Raw genomic sequence first — 27,563 nt, 5'->3', positions numbered from 1 at the left:
AATGTTACATCAAAGTTGTAACAAAATGGTAGATACAGACTATTAAATTTTAAATTTCATTATCTGTTTGGCGTGGCTGAGCCTTTTCAAGGACTAAAATGGCTTGTTAAAAGAAAGACAAGTGAACCTAAAATGATTGCAGTGGTTGTCTGACTACAAACTGAAGCAAGCTTGGTGAAACTGTGTAATAAGGAAGCTGCCTGCACTGGAGTTATTACTTCTATCTACAGTCATCAAAACTAGCGTCAGCATCAAGAAAATCAGATCTCCTGCTTTAACTCATGCTTGTGTGATCCCTTCATAAAGGCTCACCAGTTCATTAACCAGCTTGGAAAGACAATCAGGCTTGACTCAGGAACACATGCCGAACTATATTTCAACAGCTGCTTTTCAGAAATAAGGTAGAGAAAAAGAAATGGATTTGTAAGTAAAAATTACAAGATTAGCTCTCTCTGTCCCTGCCTGTTTCCTTTAGCATCTTAAAAACAGCACTCTTTGAAAAGCAAACTGGGGAAAGAACTCTGCTTCCATCTGCATAGAGGCTGTCAGACCTGCTGAGTTTCTCCAGCACTTTCTGGTTTCACTGGGGAAATAACCATTCACAAATAAAAATCCACAAAGTTCACCACTGCTAAGGATTCTTGTCAAGTATCAAACAACTTTGAAATCAGATTTAAACTATAATACCTCAAGGAGTTTAAGAACTTTGAGACTTTTAGTCTTTATCTTTATTGTTTATACCAGACACTGTCGCCTTTTAAATGCATTACCTGTACTTGTGTTGATGTCATATTGTGTTATTTTTTTCTCAGGATTCGCAGCTAATAAAACTCCTCTTACTTTCACTTCAGAAAACCTATTAATTAGCTCATTTACTTTGATTTAGATAACTGTCTCTTTAGTTGATTTATAATATATGTGCATGCTTAAAAATAAAGACAAATATTGGTCACAACAACTGAGGAGGGTTAAAAAGAGGAGAGTTAAATTATCCTCCTGACATAACAATAGTCAGTTTAAGGCTTAGTTATTATGCCATATATAGGTTATGATAATGTGGAGGTGTCAGTGCTGGACTGGGGTTGACAAAGTTAAAAATTACACAACACCAGGTTATAGTCCAACAGGTTTATTTGGAAGCACTAGCTTTCAGAGGGCTATTCCTTCATCAGGTGGCTAGTGAAGGAGGATCACAGGACACAGAATTTATAGCAAAATATATAGGTGAATAATCATTGTCTGGATTCACTGAAAAGACTGGTTCACATTTTAATTAAAAGGGTGTTTGGAGGGAAAGTGAGTAGAGGGGAGAGGTTACAGTTTGCAATTCGCTCCTTAGAAATCCAACTTGGCCAGACATAACCAGTATTGCATTGCACTCCATACCTCTAACAGATCTTGTAATTAAATTCAGCCCAGATGAATTTAACATTTATTAATAGGATCTTATTCACATGCCCTTTAACTAAAATTCTGCTCGTTCTGGCCTCTCTGCCTAAAATATTTGCGGTAGAATCCAGTTCAGTGTAGTCGAATATGAAACAATCTACAACTTACTTCATTTTTCACTCTCTCTAACCAGACCTGTCTTTTAGCAGTAAATGTACACACCTTTTCAAGATAGCACAAAAACCTGTGACTGACAGAAAGGAGAAAGACTCCCAGTATAGGCTGGATTGGCTCCAAACCACAATGATATTCTACAGGTTGTCATAGAGGTTTCTTTTGAATTAGGCAGGTTTCTTTCAAACTCCAGGATAAACTTCTAGCTAACTGAGTAATGAATGTGACATAGAGGTCAGTTAGCCGGATGGTTGGCTTGCAATACAGAACAAGGCCAATAGAGTGGGTTTAATTCCCACACTGGCTGAGGTTATTGTAAAGGACTCTCCTTTGTAACCACTCCCTCATCTGAGGTATGGTGACCCTCAGGTTAAACTATCACCAGTTCTCTCTCTCTAATGAGACTGCAGCCTTATGCTCTAGTTACACTATAGCAATTTTATTTTACTTTTAACCAGAATAGCAATGACATGGAGGTGTCGCTGTAGGACTGGGGTGGGCAAGGTCAGAAGTCAGACAATGCTAGATTATAGTCTAACCGGTTCATTTGAAATCACAAGCGTTCAGAGCATTTCCCCTTCATCAGGTGAACACCCTGAAAGCTTGTGATTTCAAATAAACCTGTTGGCCTATAACCTGGTATCGTCTGACTTCTGACTTTATCCAGAGAAGGGCAGTTTGGTGGCTCAGTGGTTAGCACCGCTGCCCCACAACGCCAGGGAACTGGGTTCGATTCCACACTCGGGTGGCTGTGTGTGTGGAGTTTGCACATTCTCCCCATGTCTGCGTGGGTTTTCTTTAGATGCTCGGGTTTCCTCCCACAATCCAAAGATGTGCAGATTGGGTGGATTGGCTGTTCTAAATTGCCCCATTGTATCCAGGGATGTGTAGGTTGGGTGGATTGCCCATGGAAAATGCAGGATTACAGGGATAGGGTAGGGGTATGGGTCTGTAAAATATTCAAGATACTAAGTAAAATTTGGCTCAAAACCATAAAATCGAGAGGTATTGGGGGAGATAACCAAAATCTTGATCTAATGGTGGGTTCTTAAGGACAATCTTGAAGGAGAGAGAAATAGCATGATATTCTTCTTCAGGGTTGGAATTCCAGAGTTTAGGATATAGACTGCTAGAGGTACAATTGCCAATGATGTAGCGATTAAAATTGGCTGGAGTTGGAGGAAGTTGTACTGTTAGGGAGGAGCGGGAAAGGGTTTGAAAACAAATACAAGAAATTTTAAATTGCGGTGATGGTGGAGCAGGAGCCAATAAAGGCTGGTAAACATAGGGTTAATAAGTGAACAGGACTCACAGGCAGTGGGAATTTGGATGAACTGAAGTTTATAGAAGATGTCAGGCCAGCCTGTGGGTAATTGGAATAATCACATCTCAGAATAACAAAGACATTGGAAGCAGTGAAATATTCCTACTGAAGAAAGATGAAGGAACACCCGAGAAGGAAAAATATACTGTTAAAGGAAAAAGAACACACCCTTACACAGTTGTAGAGTATTAGAAAGGCTAACACACTGGTGGAAAGCATAATGTTAATGGCAGTAAGAGAGGTTAAGAGAATTGCTTTTAAGTTCAACATATATTAGGCTAAGGGTCTAAACATTTATTTCTTCTGATCTGTCATAAGTTTGTCATAAATACAACAAGGAGCAAAGGTAAGAGTTTAATAGATCCTTCATGTCACGTGCTCGAATCAAATATATGGATCAGTTCCAGATTCAGTTAAATGGGGTGAGGAATCCATTCATATATCAGTAAAGAATGTGCTATGAAGATAATTCAAGTATCAACTGGCAGCTGGAGTGGATTAGATAGACACTGGAATCCCTTGAAGAAATAAATGTGGAAGTTATGGGCGGGGGTCTTGCTTCACATTTTTAGAAGATCCAAAAATACAGAGACTGTCTTTGAGAACTGGAAAATCGATAATATAATTCTTTCAATTCAAAAAAAGGAGTCTCTGAACCTGTTCTTGTCAGGCAAGGAAGGAGAGACCACTAACATTCATTTAAGTACATTGGAACCCATTTCAGAGGATCCGTGTAGGTTATTCCATGCAGTATTTAGATTGGCTGTACAAACAGAACTGGGTGAGATGTTTAAGTCTTTCTATATCAACCACTCAGGGTGGGTTGCGACCCAAAATCCGTCAGTTGCAATGCTCAGTCACAGTCGGAAATCCAAGTAAAACTGCTTAAAATGCCAAAAAAAGGTCCTATGCCAGGACAATTGAGTGGACATCTGTGAGATAGTTGGCAAATTGAAGGGCTGCTAGAAACCACTTCATAAAAAAGGTCCAAGAATTTTTTAACAGTATATTTATGGATAACCTTCCCTGCCAATGAAAATACACTGTCCTACTGTTGGGTTGTTCAAACCCCTTAACTCCCTCTATTGAACCCAACTGGCTGGCTGGCAGAATGCTGATTCCCTGCTGGAGCTCCCAAAACCAGCTTTCTCTTAGCTTTGGGCAGAAGCCACATTGGGTTACTTCTAACCCGCGCAAAGTGATTTAACTGGACCTTTTTTTTTGCTGAGGTTACAGCTGAGGTCTATCTGACAGATGTAATTAAAATTGTTTTTCAGAAGCCACTCAGTAAGATTCTGTGCCTCAGGGTTTCCACACAAATGTAGACACTGAGAATTCATGGTAACTTAGCCGGCTAATTTGAAAATTGGCCTAGTAATAGAAAGCAGAAGACAAACAGATGAAGCTGCTGACAGAGGAGCAGTGTGTGGTGGAGTTCTGAAAATCCTTTCTGAATCCCCTGCTGTTTGCAGCATTCAATGTGAGATATATAATAGCATAGATAAGAAAGCCCATTCTGCAGAAGATCTGTTTCCAACTCTGGCTGCGGCCACACTTGGAATATTGCATACTGTTCTGGTCACCATATTAGAGGAAGGGTGTGGAGGCACTGGAAAGGGCGCAGAGAAGATTTACCAGGATGTTGCCTGGAATGGAGGGAAGGTCTTATTAGGAAAAACTGAGGGACTTGAGGCTGTTTTCGTTAGAGAGAAGAAGGTTAAGAAGTGACTTAATAGAGGCATATAAAATGATCAGAAGGTTAGATTGCCTACAGTGTGGAAACAGGCCCTTCAGCCCAACAAGTCCATACCGACCCGCAACCCACCCAGACCCATTCTCCTACATTTACCCCTTCACCTAACATTACGGGTAATTTAGCGCGGCCAATTAACCTGGCCTGCACATTTTTGGATTGTGAGAGGAAACCGGAGCACCCAGAGGAAACTCACGCAGACACGGGGAGAATGTGCAAACTCCACACAGAGAATCGCCTGAGGCAGGAATTGAACCCGGGTCTCTGGCACTGCAAGGCAGCAGTGCTAACCACTGTGCCACCGTGCCGCCCATTAGGTACGGTGGACAGTGAGAGCCTTTTTCCTCAGATGGTGATGGCTAGCATAAGGGGACCTAGCTTTAAATTGAGGGGTGATAGATATAGGACAGATGTCAGAGGTAGGTTCTTTACTCAGAGAGTAGCAAGGGTGTGGAATGCCCTGCGGCAACAGTAGTAGACTTGCCAAGGAAATTTAAATGGTCATTGGATAAACATATGGATGACAATGGAATAATGTAGGGTAGATGGGCTTTAGATTGGTTTCACAGGTCAGCATAACATCAAGGCCGAAGGCCTGTATGGCTCTATAATGTTCTATGTTCTATGTCCTAATTATTTTACTTGGGACTTTCCTCTCCAAATCTCCATACCCATTATCTCTTAATGCATTCGATCCCGTTCTCGAATCATAGTGTCATACTGCATGAAAATAGACCTCTCAGTCCAACTCGTCAATGTGGACCAATTATCTTGAATTCATCTCGTCTGATTTGCCAGCATTTGGCCTATATCCCTCTAAACCCTTCCCATTCATATACCCATCCATAGAGTCATAGAGATGTACAACATGGATACAGACCCTTCGGTCCAACCCATCCATGCCGATCAGGTATCCCAACCTAATCTAGTCCCACCTGCCAGCACCCGGCCCATATCCCTCCAAACCCTTCCTATTCATATACCAATCCAAATGCCTCTTAAATGTTGTAATTGTACCCACCTCTACCAATTCCTCTGGCAGTTCATTCCATACACGCACCACTTTCTGCGTGAAAAATTTACCCCTTTGGTCCCTTTTAAATCTTTTCCATCTCCCTTAAACCTACGCCCTTTAGGTTTGGTCTCCCCTATTCCCCCCATCCATGCTCTGTTAATCCAGTTCCTAAAACATTAACTCTTATTTTCCTCTATAGATGCTGGAGCTTTTCCAGATATTTCTGTTTTTCTTTCTGATTTCCAGCAGCTCTTTGGGTTTTTTTTTAACTCTGTTAATGTATGACTGTTTAGAAACTTCCGACTTTACTGATTGTGGAAAATATCTCAGGCGGTATTAGAGGTCTGAATTTTAATTCTGGAGGCAAGTAGAGGAACAGAGACAATTTCCCAGCTCAAGATGTCCACTGCTAGAGACACTGCCTGAAAAGGGTGAACTTTCACTCAGGAGAGGCCAGTGTTAACTGGAATCAGCACCCCCACCCTCACCACAGGAAAGGGTTGAGGGGAAACCATGGGTGCTGTTTGGTGCTTAGCTGGGCTCTCAGCTGGGCTTGTTAAGTGACCCACCTCATTGTTCTAGTGCTTTGTTCCAGTTATAAATTTAATATTAGACCTTCTAACCCTCGCTTCTCATGTCTCTTTACTCTTCCTTTTCCTCCCCATGCCACATTCATGCTGATTATGCTACTGTACTTACCTTCACGATCCCTTGTATCATTCATGCAAACCTTTGGCACTTCCATGCACACTCATCCAGTATCCACACTCTATAGAACCAATTAACGTCACCAATCAATCAAGGTTGCTAACATCTAAATTTCAAATGTGATGGAGAAAGTGTTTGTAACTAACTTGATGATGTGATTTGTTTGGAATGGCATCTGGAGTAACCTTGTAAATATGGGCGGCACGGTGGCACAGTGGTTAGCACTGCTGCCTCACAGTGCCAGAGACCTGGGTTCAATTCCCGCCTCAGGCGACTGACTGTGTGGAGTTTGCACATTCTCCCTGTGTCTGTGTGGGTTTCCTCCGGGTGCTCCAGTTTCCTCCCACAGTCCAAAGATGTGCAGGTTAGGTGAATTGGCTATGCTAAATTGCCCATAGCGTTAGGTAAGGGGTAAATGTAGGGGTATGGGTGGATTGTGCTTCAGTGGGGCGATGTGGACTTGTTGGGCCTGTTCCCACACTGTAAGTAATCTAATCTAAAAAAGAGAGACATTTTTATTCTAGGATATGGGGACCAGAATATGCAACATGCAAGATTTAAGTATTGTGTTTCAAACTAATTTTCTCAGAAGACTTGAGGAGGCTCACAATGACAAACGTCTTTCTGCTAATCATATCATTTTTGTACTTGTTGATCCAAAAGGATCAATTTTAAATTAAGATATTTGTTGAGCAATTTACAGGATTGAACACAATGTCCATTTCATAGTCCGAAAAATTTTACTGTCCATGTATCAGTATTTGGCAGGGTTGAACCCCATCGTGATAAACAGCTTGGGTTAAAATTGTTCTTCTTATATTTGGTACTGTTTGTTATCAATTTTGTTAACATTCATAAAATAATTCTATTTTTCTCTTTGAAAGCAGATCCTTTGAAGGTAAGACTAGGGATTTCGTGGGGGTTCAATGTGATTTTTGTAGTCTCCTGACAGCATCTCAGTCACTGTGAAGAGATTTTGCACAGCAACAAAATAAACCCAGTGGGGTTCTGAGGAAGGGTCACTTGACCCAAAATGTTAACTCTGATTTCTCTCCACAGATGCTGCCAGAGCTGCTGAGCTTTTCCAACAATTTCTACTTTAAATGCAATGGTCTGTGCACAAGTTCAAGATTTCATACAGCTGTGCAAATCTAAGATTCACTGAAAACATCTCCTTAAGCTAAGTTCAGACAAGTCAAAGCTTGTGGCTGCTGTCATTCAAACATTGACAGAAAAGAAAGGAAAACGCAGTTGTCAAAATTTCTACCGAGATTATTAAACTCAAGATTAATTGTCTTAAGACCTTACACCAAATTGTCCTGAATAATGAGTTTTTCTATGAAGCTTTGAGCATTAGGTTAGTCAATTAGAATCAGCTATGAATATTAAAGTAAAGAATTCGAGAAACATTAAACAGCAATTGATCTGACTCTGAATCTCTTCATGATTGATAGCATCACAAGCTGTCAACAAGCTACAGGAATGAACAACTGAGTCAATGGACCCTGGAGCTGTCAGAATGTCAGCTACTGGCTTGAGGAATTTTCTGTCCTTATGTTCAACATTCATCTTGTGGGGAGAGGTTTGTTTACTTATCTTTTCAAAGTGTTAAAATTAAGACACTGATTGATTTTTCTGGAGAGGTTACTTTTGACTTCAAATTAGAACTACATCCTTTCTTATCCTCCATTTGTCTTCTATTGAAATAGTAGCAAGTAGGGTCTAAGAGGGCATTGAATTAAAATCAGATGGGAAACTGTTCTGAACTGTTCAGAGATCCCTACAAACTATCTCTATCAGGAAGCCATTCATAATACTCTTGACACAGAATTTTTTACTGTAGTCATTCTGTAGGACAGAGCTTTGAGTATTGCTGAGAAAGGCGACGTGCTGGGAAGTTTCTCACTTTGCACTCATCAGGACACAATCACAAGAATACCAAGCCCAAAGAAAATTACAGTTAATATTGCATGAGAAGTTGGTGCTGATTGGCTGGCAAATAGACTGTGATTAGAAGAGGTGTTGCCATGGAGAATATACCATGGAACAGTTAGCTGTCAAATCTTTGCTTGAATTCAAAATAAGCAAATCAACTCTGATTGACTAAGGCCTTACCATGGGAATGGCTGTCCCGCAAATTGCTGTTTAGTTGAAATGGTGCATTAACTGGGCATATTCTTTGTACTTGCAACTTTTTAAATTTACTTTATTTATTCAGCCATGGGATGTACCTGTTGTTGACAAGGCCAGCATTTATTGCTCATTCTTAGGAAGTTGGCCTACACCACCAAAATAACCAGGTTCTGAGCTGGCTTTGAAGCCACAGTGTATATATGACTGTTCCAGTTCAGTTCATGCTGAAGGTGGGCAATACAACTGAGGTAATACTATCAAATATCAAGGAGACTTGGTCAGATTCTGACTTATTGGAAAGAAACATTGAACTTACATCACACAAATGTTTCTTGGGACTGATCATCCCAAGCCTGAATGTTGTAAATGTCTTGATGCTCAGGGACACAGTGTCTAAGAAGTTGCAAGTGATGCTGAAAACAGTTCAATCATGAGCGAACATCCCCACTGCTAATCTTGTGATGGAAACAAGGTCCTCGATAGTTGGGCCTAGGACACTTCCCCAAGGAACACATTACCATAGAATGTCAAGAGGAGAGACTGAGATGCTCTTATTGGAGAAAGTCATTAACTTGCATTTGTGTGGCATATATAGCATTAGGCATTTATTGTCCCAAGTGTGAACATTGCTGCATAAATGAAATGTTTCAAAAGCCAAGGAACTGTGAAAAAAGCTGAACACTAGGTTCTGGTTGATGGAATTTCCTCTCAGTAAGTGCATAATCAAAAGAGGGAGAAGGGGTCCAAATGGTTTTGTACACTTTCAAAACTCAAGCCTCAATTTGAGAAGTTGTGAACACCATGGTTTAAAATGTCACTCAAAGGATGAATGTATTTGTGGTATTGAGGCATTCAGAAATGTATCAGATTTGAACACTAATTTCTGCTGAGTTTGAGGATACTATAATTGAATAAGTTTGTGTGCCTTTGATCATGTATATTAGATGAGGACAGAGCAGCCTCTGGAGTTTGAAGATGCTCTTACCCCATCCACTCCATGACACACATTTAAAGACGTGCCTTTTGTACAAACTGCCACAGGACTGCTGTGAAAATGGACCGCACATTGAAAGAGAGAGAGGAAAGTAGCGAATAAAAAATGAATTATAATTCTTGTTTAATCCTGCCCAATCTTTTACATTAGCATCTACATTTTGAAAGTTACTCTCCAACTGAGGGCTATATGGAATGATTTGATCATCTCACTTATACTAGACTTCAGCATATTGTGTGGAACTATTGACTAAATAGCCCCCAGTCCCCAAACTTTCCACAAGTTTAAAATCTTCCAGAAAAATGTCCTCACTGGATGGAGGTAGAAAAGCACATTATTGCAAGTGACTTGTTCTCTTTAATTGGATATGGCTTCAACATAATCAGCACCAGCACTGAGTGTCAAGTGGGAAACATGTTGTGTTCCGCTGTGATGTCAATCATCAGAGTTAAACAGATTGAGATGAGAGGCTGGCTCTTGCAGCAGTGGCAGTGATGTGTGATAAATTCATCTCAGAGTATTGCCCTGGCTTGTCTGTGCCTCTCAGAGTCATTTTCCTGTCAGAATAAACAGCGGCTGGACGCACTCCAAAAATATAGCCTGTGGAAATTAAACTAACAGCAGCTCTATTTGTTTTGAGAGTAACATCATTGTACAGGAAACCATCTCAATCAGATGAGGAGGTGTATTACACAGTCAATTTACATAAGTACTGGGCAAGCTTCCACGGTATTGCTCATGGAAAATTGGGATATGCTTTAGGGATGAAACACCTACATTGTAGAGGTCTCCCGTCTAAGAAGTGGAGGGAGTTTTTCACTCAGAGGATCGTGAGACTTTGAGACTCTCTTCTCCAGAAAACAATGGAGACAGGGTGGTTGATTAATTTTAAGGCTAAGGTAAATAGATTATTGACTAATTAGAGAATCAGTGTTATTAGGAAGTAGACAGGAGAGTGCAGCTGAGGCCATGATCAGATCAGTAATGATTTTATTGACTGGAGAGCAGGCTAGAAGGGTGGAATGGCTTCCTTCTGTTCCTAATTTGTGTACTGCTATTACAGTGTGTACATCATAAAGAAAGGAACTAATTAGCATTGAGGCATCTGGATGTTGGAAAAGATACCAAATAACTGCATGTTTTTCTTTAGGTTGATATGCCAGTCTGGGTTTGAATGCCACAGTCAAAACAAAAACACACTAGTCACCCCTGCATTGCAGGTGAAAAAAATTCAGCTTTTACTCCAAGTGCTGGAAGCCAACTAACCAGAAAACCAACCAGAAGGAAACAACACAAAAGGATTTCAACTGCTTGCAAAGTCAAGAACACCAATAATCGACATTCAACTGCCATTTGCATGAGTGATCAACAGAGACTGATCTGTGTATGTCTTTTGTTATGGACTAGGTCAAACTGCTCAAAACATTCTTAAGCAGGCAGTCCAAACCATAACTTTGCAATTTGTTTTGGTAAGTGTACAGTGAAAAATTACTCAGATTATGTTAACGAGGTTGACTACCAGGTTTTAAAACAGACAAACGTTTATTCACAAAATTACACAATGAAACACAAAGAACAGAATAAAGAACTCTCCTGCAGAACTCAGTCTACCCAAACTCGACTTAATTATGCTGTTCCGAATATACACAGCAATCCCAATAAGCAACCCCCCCTTGAAACACAGTTAGAAAATGGAACAGATGCTTACAGGTTGAAGTTAGAAGGGTGGAGAGAGAGGCAGAGTTTGTTCACACACAGAACACTGCTAAACATCGAACCAGTTCTGGACTGAACTACACTGCTCAGCTAGAGAGCTGACCCTTTCATTATACAGGTCACTTCTAAAACATGACTACTTTGGCCTGAAATCTCATCAGTTTATATATAAACAAAAAGGCCTCTAAATACCCTTTAATCTCTGTACCAAACCAGTCTAATTGACAAGAGTGGTTTATGACCCCTCTGAACAAAACCAAGGACAGAGTATCCTTGAGAAAAGGAACAGCTTTTGGAAAAAAAAACACAGCTTTCTGACGCTACACCCCTTAAAACAAAATCAGTACCAAAAGATGGCTTCATTTTTAACCCTTCAAAAACCCGGTTAATAGTCTAAACAGATACACTATACTAACTGTAAACATGCAAACATACACAACCACATGCAAATTGAGGCCATGGCACATCTGCCACCGAAAACCCCTGTATATAAGACCATAAAGACAGAGGAGTGGAAGTAAGGCCATTCGGCCCATCGAGTCCACTCCGCCATTCAATCATAGCTGATGGGCATTTCAACTCCACTTACCCGCATTCTACCCGTAGCCTCATTTGAGTCTGCCAGCAAGAACATATTAAGGGTAGTCAACATGGCTTTGTGTGTGGGAAATTATATTTCACAAACTTGATTGAGTTTTTTTGAAGAAGTAACAAAGAAGATTGATGAGGGCAGAGGAGTAGATGTAATCTATATGGACTTCAGTAAGGCGTTCGACAAGGTTCCCATGGGAGACTGGTTAGCAAGGTTAAATCTCATGGAATTCAGGGAGAACTAGCCATTTGGATTCAGAACTGGCTCAACGGTAGAAGACAGAGTGTGGTGGTGGAGGGTTGTTTTTCAGACTGGAGGTGTGTGACCAGTGGAGTGTCACAAGGATTGGTGCTGGGTCCTCTACTTTTTGTCATTTACGTAAATGATTTGGATGCGAGCATTAGAAGTACAGTTAGTAAGTTTGCAGATGACACCAAAATCAGATGTGTAGTGGACAGCAAAGAGGGTTACCTCAGATTACAACAGGATCTTGATCAGATGGGCCAATGGGCTGAGAAGTGGCAGATGGAGTTTAATTCAGATAAATGCGAGGTGCTGCATTTTGGGAAAGCAAATCTTAGCAGGACTCATACACTTAATGGTAAGGTCCTAGAGAGTGTTGCTGAACAAAGAGACCTTGGAGTGCAGGTTCATAGCTCTATAAAAGTGGAGTTGCAAGTAGATAGGATAGTGAAGAAGGAGTTTGGTATGCTTTCCTTTATTGGTCAGAGTATTGAGTACAGTAGTTGGGAGGTCATGTTACGGCTGTATAAAACATTGGTTAGGTCACTGTTAGAATATTGCATGCAATTCTGGTCTCCATCCTATCAGAAAGATGTTGTGAAACTTGAAAGGGTTCAGAAAAGATTTACAAGGATGTTGCCAGAGTTGGAGGATTTGAGCTGTAGGGAGCGGCTGAACAACTGGAGCTGTTTTCCCTGGAGCATCCGAGGCTGAGGGGTGACCTTATAGAGGTTTACAAAATTATGAGGAGCATGGATAGGGTAGATAGACAAAGTCATTTCCCTAGGGTGGGGTAGTCCGAACTAGAGGGCATAGGTTTAGGGTGAGAGGGAAAAGATATAAAAGACACCTAAGGTGCAACGTTTTCACACAGAGGGTGGTACGTGTATGGAATGAGCAGCCAGAGGAAGTGGTGGAGGCTGGTACAATTGCAATATTTAAGAGGCATTTGGATGGGTATTTGAATAGGAAGGGTTTGGAAGGATGTGGGTCGGGTGCTGGCAGGTGGGACTAGATTGGGTTGGGATATCTGGTCGGCATGGACGGGTTGGACCGAAGCATCTGTCAAATTGAATGGCTGCAACAACAAGCTCCATCTGAACAGTCTGGCGTTTTTGTCCTTAAGTTTTTCCACAAGTGTCAATGGGTTATGAACAGTATATAGGGTCTAGATTAAAGTGGTGCTGGAAAAGCACAGCAGGTCAGGCAGCATCCAAGGAGTAGGAAAATCGGCGTTTCAGGCAAAAACCCTTCATCGGTTTCTACAATTGTCACAGATGCATTGCTGGTAATATAACCACTGAAATATTGTAATGACAATACCAAGCTTAAAGGCTCTTTCTCCACCATTTAATATTTCTGTTGATGAATGTTCAACTTCTGGAAAAATATTGTTTGGGTCTTCCTATACCTTCGTCATCCTCCTGCAGGAGCACCACACTGACACCCACATCACTGGCTTTGATAGGCACCTTGAAAGGCTTCGTGTAATCCGGTGTGGCTAATACAGTGGCAATGGGTAACACAGTTTTTAGGCTGTCAAATGCCTTTTGACAGTCCGCCGTCCACTGAAACTTCTTGCCCTTTTTTAACAATGCGGTGAGTGGAGCAGCCACACAGCTAAAGTTCGGCACAAACTTTCAATAAAATCCATTCAATCCCAGGAACCATAGTACTGCATTTTTTGTTGACGGTGTGGGAAATTCCCCAATTACTTTCGTTTTCACATCGTGTGGGGCTACTTGTCCATGTCTGATAACATGGCCCAGGAAGGTGACTTGGGCTTTGGCAAATCCACTTTTAGCTAGGTTTACCACTAAGCCTGCCTTCCGAAGTCGATCAAACAAGTCAGATAAATGCTGTAAATGTTACTTTCATGAGTGACTAAAAATCACCAGGTCATCAATATACACCACACAATTGGGTAATCCAGAAATGACCTTATTAGTCAGTCTCTGAAACATGACTAGAGCATTTTGCATACCAAGCCGCATGACTTTGAACTGATATTGTCCATTTGGTATTATAAAAGCCAAAATTGCCTTTGCTCTCTCAGACAGAGGTACTTGCCAGTATCCTCTGAGCAAGGCCAACTCAGAAATGCAAGCTGCTTGTCCCACTTTTTTGACACAGTCCTCCAACCGTGGAATTGGATATGCATCAGTCTTTGTAACGGCGTTGACTTTGCGATAGTCCCCATATAACTGTTGGGTACTATCTGGCTTTGGCACCATGACTGTGGGTGAGCTCCAGTCACTGTCACTCACTTTGATTATGCCATTTTGGATCATGTGTTCTATCTCCTTCTGTACCTGTGCCAACTTTAGAGGGTTATGCCTATAAGGGTGTTGCTTAATTGGAACAGCATCTCCTATAACTACATCATGTACAATTAGGTTAGTACTTCCCAGTTTATTTCCACATATCTCCCCATGTGATAGCAATAACTCTTTCAGGTCATTTCAATTTTGTTGTGGAGGGAACTCAATAATTTATCCCAATTTTTGACAACTTCCTTATTGTTCAATTTGATTTGAGGAATGTCCAATTAAGAATCCTCTGAATTTGGTTCTTCCTTCTGTGCTGTAATCATTAACACTTTCTCCTCTTGCTTTCCTTCCCAATCAAAATACCTTTTCAGCATGTTCACATGACACACTCTGTGAGATTTCTTCCTGTCTGGAGTCCTTATCAAGTAGTTCACCTCACTCAATTTCCTCTCGACTTGATAAGGTCTACTAAACCTGACTTTTAAAGACACACTTGTCACTGGAAGTAACACCAATACCTTATCCCCAATTGCAAAATTGTGAATTTTTGATTTCTTATCCAGTTCTTGTTTCAATATAAGCTGTGATATTTTTAAATGCTATCTAGCCAACTTTCCAGCTCTATTTAATTGTTCTCTAAAATTTGACATATAGTCCAAATAGGTGGTCTCTGAATTCTGACTTATTAATTTCTCCTTAATCAATTTTAACGGTCTTCTTACTTCATGCCCAAACATTAATGCAAATGGACTGATTTTGGTTGATTAATTTGGTGCATCTCTGATCGTAAAAAGTACAAACGGAACTCTTATCCCAGTCATCTGGATAATCCTGATCATAAGCCCTTAACATGGTGTCTCATGTTTGATACCGTCTCTCTAGCACTCCCTGCGATTCTGGATGGTACGCAGTAGATTTGAATTGCTTCATTCCCAAGTTATCCATAACCTCCTTGAATAGTTTGGATGTGAGGTTTGATCCTTGATCTGACTGGATCTCTTTTGGCAGTCCGTATCTAGTAAAAAATTTAAATAATTTTTCTATAACTCTATTAGCTGTGATGTTGCGTAATGGGATTGCCTCTGGAAATCTAGTTGACACATCCATTATTGTTAATAAATACTTATTCCCACTTTTTATTTGAGGTAGTGGACCTATGCCATCAATCAAGACTCTTGTGGGAGGTTCCTCAAATGCTGGAATAGATATCACTGCCTGTGGTTTTCCGATTAGCTGACATGTATGACACGACTGGCAAAATTCAACTACATTCTTGAGTACTCCAGGCCAGTAAAAATGTCTTTGTATTTTAGCCTGTGTTTTCCACACCCACAAATGACCTCCAAATAGTAGCTCATGTGCTACTTGCAGCACCTCCTTTCTATACCCTATTGGCAAAACAATTTGATGAAGCTCTGCCCATTTCTCATTTGCTTGAATGTGTATGGTCTCCATTTCCTCATTAAGACATCATTTGTTACATAATAACACACAGGAATGCATTCACTTTCCTTCTCTGTAAATGCCTTTTGATATAACTGCTTTAAGTTCTCATCTTTCTGCTGTAATTCAATCAGCCTTAGCAGAGCTAAAGACACTTGTATGTTCACCTATTTGCTCCTGCTCTGTGCTACGTCTCTGATCAAAAAAAGTCTCAGATAACGCTATGTCAGCTTCCCTCCTGCTTCAACTTTTGCCTCTGTGATCTTGTGATCACACAATCAGGGGAAATTCCTGGGAAAACACTCTTCATGTTTTCAGTTGCCTGCGTCTCCACTGGCTTTTCACCTAGAGTAAGCAGCATGCCTACCGGTGAGTCAGCTACATCATTTGCAAGGACAAATTGTATTCCTAGAGCTGAGAGTTTGTCCAGTACTCCCACCACAAATTATTCACTCTTCTCTGGCCTCTTTAGCCTCACTTTACATAATTAAGCATTTTGTGTCTCACCATGAATTCCCGTTACCAGTACTTTTGCTGGCAATAGTCCCTGAGGAGTACATATCTCCTCATCCTTCAGCATTGCAGACTGAAAGGATCTTGTGTCCCTTAATATTGTAACCTCTTCACCTGCTACTCCTGACCTATCTGAATAAATGTTATCCTTGAATGTATATTTTTTTAAGCAGATCTGACACTTCCTCCTTAATCAACCTCTGAACATCTTGTATTCTCTGAGGCAGTTGGCTAACTTCCCTTGTGCTTTTTGTTACTAGTCCAACAAAACCTCCAGGCTTGTCCAGATTTCCTACATCTGGCTTTCTCCTAGCCCACCAACACTGTGATTTCATGTGGTCCACTTTATTACAATGAAAACACCAGAGCTTTTTAACTTCTTTATTCCCCTCAAGGGTTTCTTTTTTACCCTGTGGTAAGTTATCCTTATGATCTTCACTGAGATCTACCTTTCCCTTTCCATGTGAGGATTTCTCTTTGCTCCAATTTCTATCCCTCATGGACTGAAATTGATTCTGGAAGCCAAACCAAATTTTAAGGACCAGCTCATAATCATCAGCCACTTCAGCTGCTAACTTTGATCTTTTAACTCTCTGCTCTTCCACATGAGTTCCTCGCTAAGGTTATCTTCAGCCTTTATCACTAGCCTTTTAAGTTGACTTTCCTTTTTAAGTGTCAGTTTTTGAATTTCAAAAGGTCTCCCATTTTCTTTCTCTGCTTTCTCTTTTTCTCCCTGTTCTGCTGCTGTCTCTTTTTCCCTCTCTTCTACTTTCAATTGTAACTCAAACTGTTTAATTTCTGCTGACCATTCCTTATCTCTTGCCCCCAATTCAAGCTGCTTCATTTGCAATTGAATTCTTGCCATCTCTATAGATTCTGATGACTTCTCCAGCAAGTGTAACTGCTGAGCCACTGCTGTAATTATCTCTCCTTCCCTCACAGAAGCAGGCAGTTCCAATTCTAACTCCTCTGCTAATTTCTGCAGCTTCGTCTTATTCACTTCTTGCAAAACTTCTAAAGTCACCGCAGCCATATCCAGAAAATTTCTGGTGACTGAAAGAGCCACTCCTATACCAGGCTTTGTACACCCAACCAAACCAACACCCAAAATAAAGACACTAGCATCTACCACTCTCTGTTTAAAATCCCGCAAAGAGCCCCCAATCTATTATGGACTAGGCCAGACCACTGAAAAAATTCTTAAGCAGGTAGCCCAGACTGTAACTTTGCAATTTGTTTCGGTAAGTATACAATTTAAGTCACCCAATTAAGTTAGTGAGGTTGACTACCAGGTTTTAAAACAGATAAACGTTTATTCACAAAATTACACAATGAAACACAAAGAAAAGAATAAAGAACTCCTACAGAGCTCAGTCTATCCAAACTTGACTTAAGTATGCTGTTCCGAATATACACAGCAGTCCCAATAAGCAAACCCTCTTGAAACACAGTTAAAAAATGAAACAGATGCTTACAGGTTGAAGTTAGAAGGGCAGAGAGAGAGAGAGAGAGAGCGTTTGTTCACACACAGTCCACTGCTGAACGTCCAACTAGTTCTGGACTGAACTACACTGCTCAGCTAGAGAGCTGACCACTCCCTTTTCATTATACAGGTCACTTTTAAAACATGACCACTTTGGCCTGAAGTCTCATCAGTTTACATATAAACATAAAGGCCTTTCAATACCCTTTAATCTCTGTACCAAACCAGTCTAATTGACACCGAGGGTGGTTTATGCCCCCTCTGAAAAAAACCAAGGACATAATATCCTTGAGAAAAGGAACAGGTTTTAGAGAAAAGAAACCAGCTTTGTGACACTTTGAACGTTTATCGTTTTTTGGACTTAGTTCTTATTTCTAATGTGTGAATGCATATGTGGTGGTGTGTTGCTATTTCTTTTTGTGTTTAGTAACTAAGAAACTCACCATTTTGTTAACTCAAGAAAGTCTGATTAAATGAGCCCCTTTTAAAACAGAAATTCATTTGATCTGGGAAGAAGATATCCACAAGGAAGGGATTTTTTTTAAGTGAATCTGGTTGAGGCTAACGGAGGGGTTAGGTAAATACAGAAGGGAAGCCAGTTCATTCCTTCTCACCCACAACTTGGGCTATCCCATATAGAACTGTAATAACCTGAGCAACTCTACCCAAGTTGGAACAATATTTTTGTCAGCTGGGAAACACCTGACGGAGATGCATTGTTATGGGCACCCACGTGTATAATTTGAAAATATATCCAGTTTTAAACCTTAATTTTTTAGTATGAACAGTGCATTTACACCAGTTTACACTAGTTTGCTTGTTTTGGCATCTTGGAGGATTCGAGGATCTCCAGAGTCATAGAATAGAAATAGAATCCCTACAGTGTGGAAGCAGGCCATTCATCCCATCAAGTCCACACCAACCCTCCGAAGAACATCCGACCCAGACCTAACCACCTAACCTATCCTTGTAAACCCACACCTAACTCGCTACCCTATCCTTGTAAACCCAGACCTAACCCCCTAACCTATCCTTGTAAACCCACACTTAACTCCCTACCCCATCCTTGTAAACCCAAACCTAACCCCCTAGCCTATCCTTGTAAACCTGCGTTTCCCATGGCTAGTCCACCGAGCCTGCAAATCCCTGGACACTTTGGGCAATTCAGCATGGCTGATCCACCTTATCTGCATATCTTTGGACTGTGGGAGGAAACCGGAGCAACGGGAGGAAATCCATGTGGACACAGGGAGAATGTGGAAGCTCTACACAGACAGACACTTGAGGCCGGAATCGAACTCGGGTCCCTGGCGCTGTGAGGAGCAGTATTAACCATTGAGCCCGAGTCACAGTGGTATCAATGCTTCTCCGTACAGGCACCTCTTCTTCACAGCAAATGCTTTTAAAGTACACAAAACCGTGCCTTTTGTTGTAAACTGTGATATCAAATTTCCCATGGAGAGTCTAAAATAAGTTGGTCCTTACGCAAAAAATGACTTGACCCAATTTTTTTTGCATGTAGGTTGTTGGTCTTTGAAATCAACCCTTTTTGTTTGATGCCATAACGAAGTCTAATTTCTACCCTTTATATTCAGAAACTCTGTGACGTGTTCAGTATTAAGGATGAAATAAAACTAAGAGGAATAGTACAATTAAAAGAGGGAGCTTACAATTGCTGAATGATTCGGGCAAAACTGTAAGTGGATTGAATAAAGGTAGTTTGTATGATTGTACAATATTGCACAGAGAAAGGTTTGGATTTAATGCAGATAATTGTACAATATCACACAGAGAAAGGAAAAGCAATAAACTGTTATTTCTTCAGCAATTTCTGTTTTTGTTTGTTTTAGATGTCCAGCAGTTCTTTGTTTTATTAAACAACTTGAACATGTGTTTAGGGAAAAAAACTGCTATAGTTATGTCAATCGAATGCTACATGGTCAATTCCAGTTATTTCAATCTTGTACTCAACCTGAAAGCATGTGAGCTGTCCCAAAACAGAACATCTCACCTGTATACTTGTAGATAAAGAGTCCCTGAGATCAAGGTGAGGGCACAACAGAAATTAGGTTTTCAACAGATTCTTATCAGCTTTTCTGAAGCAAATACATAAACTCCCTTTTCTCGCTACACCAAGGACACAAGATGGAACTTGTTAATTGATCTGATGATTAGAGAACTGCTTTGATGAATGCTTCTCTCTTTCCATCCTCTTTCCATTCTTCTTCTCTATTTCCCTCTTTGCCTGCAGCAATCTGTTCATCATGATACAGATGAATGAGCATCCTGAACCAGCTCCTTCATTTCCATTGACTTATATCAGGATCGCTGTGTAAGCTCATGATTTCATCACTCAAATAGTCCTGCAATTCACACAGTCAGAACAGATGCAATGTTCTGCAGTTTCCAGTGGGTTTTGCACCGTGTTAATTAATGATGTCATCAACCTCCCATTGTTTACCTCCATTCACAAGAAAAGTCTCTTGGCTCAGCGGTAGTGTCCCTGCCTCTGGGCTACCTGTCCCAGAGATGTGCTGCAACACTGGATGAAAATAAATAACAACTTCAGAGGATACTTTCCATTATCCATTCCCCATGCGCCAGGAATCAGAAGTTGGATTTGAATTCTGAAATCTCCATAGCTGATATCGAATTGACAGGCAAGTTGGAATAGCTAATAATGGAACACACATTTGGTGAGCAGTAAACCTACTCACTTAACTAAGGCAAGTGACTCTTTAAAATTAAACTGCCTTGGGCAGGGGTCTAGCCGATTCCAGGCTGGTTCACTGGTTGCTATCACATATCATTGCAATTTCAGATCAGACTATCTCACTGAGAAACACCCACCCTTCATACACAGCTCACATGTGATATCTTTCACAAAGTTGTTAAGTCAGGCTAAAGGGAAGAAAGGTAGGTACCCCAAACTGATATTCCAATTTAAGGTTGTATAGAGATATGAGGTCTATCTCTTCCATTATACCCAATTGTATTTAGAGTCATTGGCAGAAAGAGGCCATTCAGCCCACTGAAGCAGTACTAACTCTCCATTGGAGTAATTTAGTCTCTCCATTCCCTTAATTTATTAGGGACTAGGAATCAATGTTTACTCCAAATTCAGAAAGAGAAATTATATGCCTCTATAAACATTTTACCAAGCACATTCTGCATGGTGAGGTAGCTAGACACCTAGGTGGCCAGTGGGGTGCCCATGGATTAGCCTAGTGGATAATGGAGGTCCTAAACATTGAATATCATACCTCAGGGTAAATGACTGGCAAGACCAGCAGCCCTTAATCTGGGGTGCACCACCATCATGACCTGGGGTTGCTGCAGAAGGTCAACAGTTGTCAACCATCAAAATCACAACAGCAAAGTCACTTTATACCCTCATGTGTAACACTTATGGCAGGATCGATCTCTTAATATTGGTCTTCACATTCATGAAGAAAGTTGGATCAGGTGAAGCCACCACCCTTTACACCAACCCGAATGGCTGTGCGCTAAGTGTCCATCATCTCTCATAGAAGGAAATGGGATGACAAAAGACCTCCAACAGACTAAATAACCATATTGTGTTTTAAATGTGCTGCCATCTACTGACAGAAACAGCAAAATGCCTGCCATAGGCAGCATGGTGGCTCAGTGGTCAGCACTGCTGCCTCACAATGCCAGGGACCTGGGTTCAATTCTACCCTCGGGTGACCATCTATGTGGAGGTTCCATGTCCTCACTGTAACTGCGTGGGTTTCCTCCGGTTTCCACCCACAGTCCAAAGATCTGCAGGCTAGGTGGATTGGCCATAGTTGCATTGCCCTGTACTGTCCAGGGATGTGCAAGCTAGTTGAATTAGCCATGGTAAACACATCAACAGGGCATTAAGCAGAGGTCCCAGTCTGAACAGATAGAAATTGCTGAAAAAGCTCAGCAGGTCTGGCAGCATCGTTTCGAGTCAAGTGACAGAGGAAATGAGGAAGGGTTACCGGAGATGAAACATTAATTCTGATTTCTCTCCACAAATGCTGCCAGACCTGCTGAGCATTTCCAGCAATTTCTATTTTTCTCTGCAATTTACAGCATCCACAGATCTTCCGGTTTTTAGCCTGAACAGATACTGCATGTGAGCACAGACACAGAGTTCAACCCACTTCAAACTTGAATGATATTTCTAGCAGGTGGAATGCAACCAATGGGGAGCGATTATAGATTCCATATTTGTGGTTCACAAAATTCTACATGTAGAAGTACAGCCTCCTTGTAACAAAGGTGGGACATCCAGGGACCTGGGTTCAATTCTACCCTTGGGCGACCATCTATGTGGAGGTTCCATGTCCTCACTGTAACTGTGTGAGTTTCCTCTGGTTTCCATCCACAGTCCAAAGATCTGCAGGCTAGGTGGATTGGCCATAGTTGCATTGCCCAGTACTGTCCAGGGATGTGCAAACCAGTTGGATTAGCCATAGTAAACACATCAATAGAGCATTAAGCAGGTGGGACTCATGCACGGGTTTTTACACTTTTCAGGAGATGATCTCACTTTGGTAAGGTAAGGTAACCGTTTGGATAAGTCCTGGAACACCGCTGGAAGAAGTAAAGTGCTTTTCGACAGGTAAGGTCTTCTTTGGATGGGGTCAAGTGCCCTTTGGTAGGATTGTTTAAAGTGTCTACTCTCAATATACATTAAAAAATTAATAAATGCATTGAGGCTGCCAAGCTGTTAAGGAATTTATTAAATAAAAATTTGTAGTTTGCTATTTCACTCTGTCAGTTGACACAAACCTGAGAGCTAGCATTATACAGTCTATGCTGTGAGACTAATTTTACAACCTCTTATTATCACAGCAGTGTGCCTGTTGCTTTATAGTTTAATTGATATCAAGTGGTTAAGAAGTTTTGATATGTGGTTATGATTTTGAACTCCTATTTTTACAAAGAATTAAGTACTTTAAGGAACATAAATGTAGTGAATAGGTTTTTTAAATAGGAATTTTATTTAAAGAATTGCAAAGTCAGCAACAGAGACTCAAAACTTCAGTGTAACTCATTTTAGCATTGGATGTATGGTCAGTCCAATTTAGATACAGGAAGAGTTGGCATGGAGACTGTAAAGGCAAAGAATAATGGGTGGAGGGCATAGGCTGGCATGATGTTGGCATAGGACAATAAAAGGGGTGGCTCAATGGTTAGCACTGCTGCCTCACAGCATCAGGGATTCAGGTTTGATTCCAGCCTCAGGCGATTGTCTGTGTGGAGTTCACATCTTCTCCCGTGTCTGTATGGGCTTCCGCCAGATGCTTCAGTTTCCTCCCACTAAGTTAGGTGGACTGGAATGCTAAATTACCCATAGTGTTCAGGATGTGTTAGCGAGGTGCATTAGCCATGGGAAATGCAGGGTTTCAGAGTGGAGTGGGAGATGTGTCTGTGGGGGGATGTTCTTCAGAGGGTTAGTGTGGACTTGATGGGCTGAATGGCCTCTTTTTGCACTGTGGGGATTCTACAAAAAAGGCAATAGGAGTTCAGCATGAGACAGAGAGGTCTGGAGGTATGGGGAGTCGTGTGTTGGTAGGTGGGGAGAGAGTGCAATGTCATTGGTTGGAATGGGTGGGTGTGTTGGGAGTATGCAGCGTGAGGGGTTTGGGCTGAATTTGTTTTGCTCTTTTATTACAAGTCCCAGAGCACAGAGACCAGCCTTTCAGACATTTTCTCTGCTGCCTCTGCACTGCTTCTGGAGGCAGAAAGGCCATCTGGTGTTAATGTCTGTTCTCTCCCAGAAACAAACTCTGGCCATTTGGGGCACTTTGTGGATATGAGAATTCTCCCAACTCTGCACTCCTGCCATGGGGCAAACATTCAAGCCTCTGTGCATTCAACCTGCTTTGGTAAATTTGCTAAGTTCAAATCAAACGTAATCAAACCTGCTCCTCCCACTTCACTGGGGGCTATCCTGATCCTGTACTTTCACACAGTTCAGAAAGCAGATCACCAGATCCCCAAGGAGATCATTTGGATGAAAATAGATCACTGTGATCTCTGCCTTGAATTCCAGACAAACATCTCATATTAAAAGCGTAAGTACAGAGCATTAAAACTTAAAATTCATCCTTATATTATTTGTCTTACCTTTCCTGAAAAGAAGTTGATTATTGTGTTGATAATAGCTCGAGAATGCTCCATGTCCCTTTTCCAGAAATCAGACTGCCTTCCCTTTAGTTAAAAAGCCTTTTACTTTGGCCTTGTCTAAAATTCTCTTTTTACTCTAACATGGTATGCGGGCATTACTGGCAGGGTTAACATTAGCTGCCCATTCCTAATTGCCTATGAACTATGTCTCTATAGGCCATTTCAGAGAGCATTTAAAAATCAGCCACATTTCTGTGGGTCTGGAGTCAGATATAGTCCAGACAGGGCAAGGATGGCAGATTCTCTTCCTTAAAGGAAACGAGTGATAATTTTAGACAATTAACAGTAGCCACATGGTCGCCATTACACTCGCTGTGTTTTGTGTGTTCTTGCTTAATTCCAGATTTTATTAAGTTATAATTTCACCACCTCTGACGGTGGGATTTGAATCGACATATCCAGTGCATTAGCATTTTCACTAGATTAGATTAGATTCTCTACAGTGTGGAAATAAGCCCTTTGGCCCAACAAGTCCACACCACCCCTCCGAACAGAAACCCACCCAAACCCATTGCCCTACCCCTATATTTACTCCTGACTAACACACCTAACACTCTGGGCAATTTAGCATGGCCAATTCACCTGACCTGCACATCTTTGGATTTTGGGAGGAAACCGGAGCAAATCCACGCAGACACAGGGAGAATGTGCAAACTCCCCACACAGACAGGCAGGAATCGAACCCAGGACCCTGGTGCTGTGAGGCAGCAGTGCTAACCACTGAGCCACTGTGCCGCCCCGTACTACAGAACACATACTTGGGTACCATGGGAAGGTAGAAGAATGGGGTCCCAAGGTTCAAGCCTTGTGAAATGATTGGTTTTGACCCACACCCAAAGCCCTCACTCCTCCTTCTGGCACACATAGGCATACACACCCACACATACATATCAACATCATTATAAGTATACACCATCAGATATATTGCACGGTGGCTCAGTGGTTAGCACTGCTACCTCACAGTACCAAGGACACAGGTCTGATTCTAGCCTTGGGCAGTCTGTGTGGAGTTTGCACATTCTCCCGTGCCTGCTCTGATTTCCTTCTACCAATCCAAAGATGTGCAGGTTGGTCGTGCTAAATTGCCCATAGTGTTCAGGGATGTGTAGGTTAGGTGCATTAGTCAGGGGTAAATGTAGAGTAAGGAGGAATGGGTCTGGATGGATTACTTTTCAGAGGGTCAGTGTGGACTTGTTGGGCCAAAGGACCTGTTTCCACACTGAAGGGATTCTATTCTAACTGCTGTCAAGTGTATGCGCAAACTCGGGCACTGACACTGTTAGTTTGAGATGGTCCTAAAGGAGCCCAAAATATGGAAATAATCTCAGAAGGACTTAATGAAATTCAATTTGAAAATTGTTCTGGAAGAATGTTAATAAAAAAAACATTAAAACCGCAGCTAAGATGTAACCAGGGCAGATTCTTTACAATATTAAACTATGCAGCAATGACAATTGCCAGCTTCCTAATCGTTTGTCACAAACTAATGACAACCTGCACTTCTGCAGCACTGTCAAGGTCACAAAATATCATAAAACACTTGATAAAAGTGGCAGTGGGTGGGAGACGAAGGCTGAGGGGATGTTTCCCCTCATGGGGGAAGAGTCTAGGAGCAGAGGGCATCATCTCAGAATAAAGGGGCACTAATGTACAATTGAGGTGAGGAGGAAATTCTTCTCTCAGAGGGTTGTGAGTCTTGAGAGCACCTTGCCATGGAAAACTGTGGGAGAGCAAGGTCCTTGTGTATATTTACGGCTGAGATAGATAGATCCTTGATCAGTTGGGGAATCAGGGTTACAGGGAAAATGCAGGAAAGTGGAAAACACAAGGAAGTGGATGTGAGGAATATTGGACCAGCTATGATCCTATTGAATGGCAAAGTAGACTTGAAGGCCCAAATGGCCTCCTTCTGGTCATATTTCTTATGGTCTTGAGGAGAAGAATCTGACTCAGTGTAGAAATTGTGTGAATAGACTTGGAAGGTGACCAAATGTGGGCTTGTTTTTAATATCAGGAACAAGAAGATTTGAATCAAGAGCTTTTGAATATTTTGCTTTTAAAAAAAAATAAGTCATTACACAATAGCAATAATCATGTGACGGTCAGATTGTTGTTGCTACTTTCAAAGGATTAATTTTCCTCCAACATTGAGTGTTTGTGTAAAGCCAGTGGGATATCTTGTTATCCAGCACAGTCAGATTACGAATCATGCCTCATTACTGCTATTTGCATGCTGCATCACTGTTACCATGGTGTTACTTGTGCCCTTGCTGCGATAAACCTGTTTATAATTTGAAGGAAATAAATCCAACGTGCATATTAATAAAAAAGCGATCAATTAAACGTCAGGATGCACCATTGTAAAGCAAAACATTTACATTTCAACCATTGGATATATAGTTATTTTTTCAAAAGATGTGGGAATGTGAATCAGAGTACTTGGCTTTACTGTTTGTGCCATCATATGCTGCCATCTGTTCATCCACTGTCATACAGCTAATATAACACCTCATTTGGCCCATAGCAGCTATTTTGTCCTTTATCAATTATCGCAATTACATACTTTCACTCTGAGCAACTGTCACATGCCCTTGGCCATCCAAGCACTATCACCGTCGTCACACTATCTTCAGTCACACATCATCTAACTTCGGCATAAAGCCAGTGTCACGTGTCTTCATTCAAATAGAAACTATCATCACGCCACCAATGTGTGCTCTACATTGCAAAGACATTGCCTCATCTCCTTATTGATCCTCCATCACAAAGCCACTGTCGCGTATTCTTGGCAACACAGCTGCTGTCTTCCGACCTAAACATAGCCAGTCTTGTGTTACACATGGCTGACTCCCACAGCCTCTACCTCATGACTTTGGTTATTCAATGTCTCAATTGCATATCTATTTTTCCATATCCTGGATCACCTTGCTGCTATCACGTTTCTATGGTTACCTAGCTACTAGCAATATACCAATTGCCTGAAATCCTCAGTGACATTACCTGCTGTTGAGTTACTTTTGTCACACACTCTGTAATGTTACAGTCTCTTCACAAGCTCAGTCTCACCTGGTGCTGCAGACACAGAAAATCCCTTTCACTTTCAGAATCCAGCAAATCGTCTTGGACAGAGAGCTGAGTTTGATATATGTCTTTTCTCACTCTGCAGATGGTATCTTTGACCCAGATTTGGGCTTTCATTAACTGGAGCGTGCAATCAGTGTCTCTGTTTCACAGTTGAATTGGAAGAAATCTGTTCTTCAAATCTAAACACATCTCTGGATAAAGCCACGGCTCCTGTGATTCCAAGCTGTATCACACATTTGGAACAGCCAGTCTCCCTTCCTTTGGCTGCTGTGAGCTGAGTAAGCACATCCAGCTGTAATGTTTGTTTGCATATGGGCAAAAGCTCCATGTGTTGGGGCGGTGCTCGCTGAAGCTGGCCTCACACATCACAGAGGATATAATGGGCTTTGACTGCAAAGAATTGATTTGCTCGTAGCCCAGGACTGGCCCAACCTCCATGCCTCCCTTTTGGCAAGATTTAAGCAGAGTTCTGCTGGGGGCTGCAATATTGCCAGAAGCAGCTGCTGGATCATCTGTCTGCATCTCTTTTAGAATAGAAATAAACTA

At 41.4% G+C, this 27,563-nt stretch overlaps 1 protein-coding gene across 1 annotated transcript in view; it reads right to left on the bottom strand.

The window, feature by feature from the left end:
* Positions 1-27,338, bottom strand: part of LOC140483663 (uncharacterized) — a 103,918-nt gene extending 76,580 nt beyond the window's left edge. The window contains exon 1 of the mRNA XM_072582019.1: positions 27,000-27,338. The gene's annotated coding sequence lies outside the window, so the exon portion shown is untranslated. The remainder of the gene's footprint in view (positions 1-26,999) is intronic.
* Positions 27,339-27,563: the final 225 nt, after the last annotated feature.

Source organism: Chiloscyllium punctatum, chromosome 12 (genome assembly GCF_047496795.1).
Source record: "Chiloscyllium punctatum isolate Juve2018m chromosome 12, sChiPun1.3, whole genome shotgun sequence".
In the NCBI taxonomy this organism is placed as follows: domain Eukaryota; kingdom Metazoa; phylum Chordata; class Chondrichthyes; order Orectolobiformes; family Hemiscylliidae; genus Chiloscyllium; species Chiloscyllium punctatum.
Note: the sequence above shows the minus strand (reverse complement) of the source record. Positions and strands in the feature narration are given on the sequence as shown.